Raw genomic sequence first — 4,945 nt, 5'->3', positions numbered from 1 at the left:
TTTCTTTTCATTTCCCGGATAAGGCCTCACACCGGACTCAATAACATGAATATCATTTTTCTAATCATTTTATTCTATTATTTGAATCACTTGCAGTTCAAATTGGACTTATACCAAAAATTCCTTGAAATACAATAAATTAATTAAATATAGCAAACAGAGATCCAAAAATATACTAAATCCTAACATGGAGTATCATATGTTGTATGTGGAGAGTAGAAAACTTTCAAGGCCAGAAGTGAAAAAAAACTTATCTTTTTGACGAGTGCAAAAAAACACTCGGCATATTTATTTCTTTGTGAGTGCTGGAAAAAACACTCGGCAAACTTATTTCTTTGCCGAGTGCCACTAACAGATACTCGACAAACTTCTAACGGCCGACACACTAACTAACGGATGTCCATGTGACGGTTTTTTACCGAGTGTCTCTGTTTTGCCGAGTGTTTTTCCTTAGTTTGCCGAGTGTTTTTTTCAGCACTCGGTAAAGAGTTTGTTTGCCGAGTGACATTATTCTGCCGAGTGTGTTTTTTGCAGCACTCGGTAAAGAGCTTGTTTGCCGAGTGCCCGATAGAATGCACTCGACAAACATGTTTGCAATCGGCACATCTGCTGTTTCCGGTAGTGATATGTATACATCCATGTTGGTGGATGATGTGAACTGCATGCTAGTAGTCTGCATTGATGTGGATAACTTTGGACATATAGCTATACTATTAGGGTTTTCTTTTTAGATTATATTATATATAGATTTGGAATGAGTCAGAACCGAATAACTGATCATGCATGATGGGCATTATTATTATGCATTGACCTGTTCTGCACTTTAATTATTTGAATTTTGAGGGCCCCCGCTCAACAAAAGATCTTTCCACAGTCCACGGTCCTCACCCTCGACGCGTCTATACCTCCACCCGTTCTCTTGTCAACTGTCAGTGATCTGTTGATTTTCAAAAAAAAAAAAAGAACTGTCAGTGATCTATTTATATACTCCACTCAGCTCGAACGAGAAGAGCAAACGGAAGCTGCAATCAAGGACAGCAAGAAGGCGTGCCTCCAATCAAGTCCGCCGTCGAAAGCAAAGTCAGCAAACGATCTCTCAGCACCAGCGGCAGAGGCGAACTAGCTGTGAACCGTACACCGGCCGGTCGATGATGGCGGGCCCGTACCAACCTCTCTCGGCGCCGGTGCCAGCGCCGGTGGTGGTGGTGTCGCCCCAGTTCTGCTCGCCGGACGTGGTGCCGCTGACGGTGACCAAGAAGGTGGCGAGCCTCAGCGGCGGCGACTTCACCGTCACCGACGCCAACGGCGCCGTCGAGCTGCAAGTCAAGGGCAGTTTTTTCACCGTCCGCAACCGACGCGTGCTCCTCGACGCCGCCGGACAGCCCGTCCTCTCCATGCACGAGAAGGTAAACTCGCCGCGCGGTCGGCAACTTGTTTTTTTTTTCTCTCGAATGATTGGATTCAGAAAGGGATCGATCGTTGCTACCCACCATCCAAGAAACCGGAGCAAAAATATTGATCTATTCTCTGTTCTTTATGTTTAATTTAAGAGTTAAATGCATCAGTGGTCCATCAACTTAGCACTCTAGTTTCACTTAGGTCCATCAACTCTTAAATTGGTTTTTTGATCCATTATCTTGGTTAGTGGTGCATTCCAAGCCCATACCTCTTTGTTTAGTTTTTTAACCGACGTGGCGTCCAATTTGGATCAATAAGCATCTGCTCGTCACGTGAGGGTGAAGGACATTGGGTAAAATTGCAGGCAGCCATCTTCATCTTCGGCGCGTGGGCTGGCGCGTCCAACGGCGGCGTCCTCGTGGGGCTGGCCGCCTGCGGCGTGATGATGAGCATCGTGTCGATGGCCGCCGACCTGATGCAGGACTTCAAGACCGGGTACCTGATGCTGGCGTTGCCCAGGTCGATGTTCATCAGCCAGGTGATCGGCACGGCGATGGGCTGCGTCATCGCGCCCATGCGTCTTCTGGCTCTTCTACATGGCCTTCACCGACATCGGCATCAGCGGCAGCGAGTACCCGGCGCCGTACGCCATCGTGTACCGGAACATGGCCATCCTCGGCGTGGACGGCTTCTCGTCGCTCCCCAAGAACTGCCTCACCCTCTGCTACATCTTCTTCGTGGCGGCCATCGTCGTGAACCTGATCAGGGACCTGGTGCCGAAGAAGGTCGCCAGGTTCATCCCGCTGCCGATGGCCATGGCGATCCCGTTCTACGTCGGGTCCTACTTCGCCATCGACATGTTCGTCGGCACCGTGATCCTCTTCGCGTGGCAGATGATCAACAGGGCCAAAGCTGACGCCTTCAGACCTGCGGTTGCGTCAGGGCTGATCTACGGCGATGGCATCTGGACCCTGCCAAAGTCCATTGTTTCGCTCGCCAAGGTGAAGCCGCCGATCTGCATGAAGTTCCTGTCCAGGTCGGTGAACGCCCAAGTGGACGGCTTCCTCGGAAATTAAGCTGTGAAAATTACAATCTGTCAGCAGTCAGCATGAATCACAAGTGTATTTTGTGTTGATGCACCATGCTGTAAAATGTACCGGGATGGGTAAATGTTGTTTCGTCACGATCTGCTTTTGCTGTACATGAGTAAGTACACTAGTCGTATACGCGTCAGCATTATGGTACCAACACCCAACAGCTGTATGTTACCTGGGTTCAAATTTCAATTTCAAAACTGTATCTCGTCATATATCGTCGATATCTGCAAGGGTAAACCAAAACGTTTTGACTCGAATTTCCCTTCTCCAAGCGAAAGAACATCTGGGCCGTGCAATTCCGATCGGAGGGCTGCTACCGGCGCCAGCCCAGTGCCCACCAGAATCCCGGAGCCTGATCGTGACGCAACTGGATTCCAACTGCCTTCCAATAAATACGCCGATTACCAAGCATCAACCGAGCCATCACGAACCATTAGACAACCACCTTATGGCGACTGGCACCGCCGCCGCCAGCGCTTCCGGTGACCCTGCCGCCCACGCGGGAGCCGACACCTTGGAGTCAGGCACCAGTCTGCTGCGGCGACGCCACGCCGGCGGGCTTGCGGGAGCGGACGACGACGACGACGGGAGCGGCAATGCCGAGGAGGTGGTGGTGGCCTCGGTGGAGCAGGCGTTCGCGGACAAGCCCGTGAAGTCATGGCGGGAGCAGCTGACGGTGGGCGCCTTCGTGGTGGGGTTCATCCTCGCCATCTTATTCAGCGTCATCGTAATGAAGCTGAATCTCACCACGGGCGTCATCCCCTCGCTCAACGTCTCCGCCAGCCTTCTCGGCTTCTTCCTCGTCCGCCTTTGGACGAAAGCAATCGAGAGCATGGGCTTGCTGAAGCAGCCCTTTACGCGACAGGAGAACACCGTCATCCAGACCTGCGTCGTCTCCGCCTATGGCCTCACCTTTAGTGGTAAAACCCCCGCGCCAAAACTCCCGCCAAATCCAACCTGGACGCCACGATAGACAACCGCGTCAGTTAAAAAATTGAAACAAATGGGTATAAGCTATGAATGCGCCACTAACAAAGATTATGGATCCAAAAATTAACTTTCAGAGTTGATGAACCTAAGTGAAACTAGAGCGCAAGTTGATGCACCACCCATGCATTTAACTCTTAATTTAATTTGTGGTCAAAACTTGCTGATTATTATGCCCTGAACCTGAGGGTCGATTTTTGTGTTAGGATGGATAAGTAGGAGCAAACAAAATTAATTCAACGGGATCTAGCTAATAACTAGAACACATGCACTGCAATATTATTTTGCAGGTATTTAGTATGCACAACAGATTGGGAAGTGTTCAGAGGGGACAGCACCAACGCAAGCGATTTGCTCTTCACCGTGAAGAGATCCACACTGATGAAACTGAGGACAGAGCTGGATGTGTTCTTGGCCGGGAACACCGCCCAGCAGGCCTGCGATTTCAGGTTGAAGGGTAGCTACATCGACAGAAACTGCGCCTTCTACCTTGGCGACTCTGACGTCATGATTGCTCAAGTGAGTGCAAAATCAATTAATCTGGTTTCTAACAGTAATCATGCATGCATGCATGTTTTGGGCCTTGTTTAGATCACCTCCAAATTCCTAAGTTTTTTCACTCTCTCTCCATCACATCAATTTTTGGACGCAGGTATGGAGCATTAAATATAGGTAAAAAAAATAACTAATTGCACAGTTTGGTTGTAAATCACGAGACGAATCTTTTGAGCCTAGTTAATCCATGATCGGACAAAGTTTGTCAAATACAAACGAAATGTGCTACAGTGTCCAGATTGTAAAAATTTGTAATCTAAACGAGGCCTTGGTGCATATATGCCTGCAAATATTCAGCCATTAACACACACATTCACCGTTAATTAATTTACTGTAAGTTGGTGCGTGCTGCAGATAAGCCGTAAGTACACTCTCTCCAATGTGCTGCTGGGAAAGGACACGTTCAATGTCACCGTGTTCGCTCACGTTGACCATGTCTTCGTCGCGGCTCTCGTTGTGGTTCTGGATGAGGTTCACAGCAGGGATCGTAACTACTACCAATAGTGACCACGTACAGTGATTATCCCAATAATAAGGGGTGTTCGGTTCTACGGACTAAATTTTAGTTCATGTCACATCGGACATTCGGATGCTAATCAGGAGGACTAAATATGAGTTAATTATAAAACTAATTACATAGATAGAGACTAATTTATGAGACGAATTTATTAAGCCTAATTAACATGTCATTAGCATATATTTACCGTAGCATAACATTGTTAAATCATGGACTAATTAGGCTTAAAAAATTCGTCTCATAAATTAATCGCAATCTGTGTAATTAGTTATTTTTTAGTCTATATTTAATACTCCATGCATGTGTCCAAACATCCGATAGGACATGAATTAAAATTGGGTCTAAGGAACCAAACAGGCCCTAAGCTTCAAGTTGGTGTCAACTGTCATCA

General features: G+C 47.7%; 2 pseudogenes; both read left to right on the top strand.

Moving 5' to 3' along the window:
• The first annotated feature begins 1,151 nt into the window (after positions 1-1,151).
• LOC136543616 (protein LURP-one-related 15-like) lies at positions 1,152-4,541 on the top strand (annotated as a pseudogene).
• Positions 1,952-2,718, top strand: LOC136545554 (probable metal-nicotianamine transporter YSL12; annotated as a pseudogene).
• Positions 4,542-4,945: the final 404 nt, after the last annotated feature.

Source organism: Miscanthus floridulus, chromosome 3 (assembly GCF_019320115.1).
Source record: "Miscanthus floridulus cultivar M001 chromosome 3, ASM1932011v1, whole genome shotgun sequence".
Taxonomy (NCBI): Eukaryota; Viridiplantae; Streptophyta; class Magnoliopsida; order Poales; family Poaceae; genus Miscanthus; species Miscanthus floridulus.
This window is presented reverse-complemented; position numbering and strand designations above follow the sequence as displayed.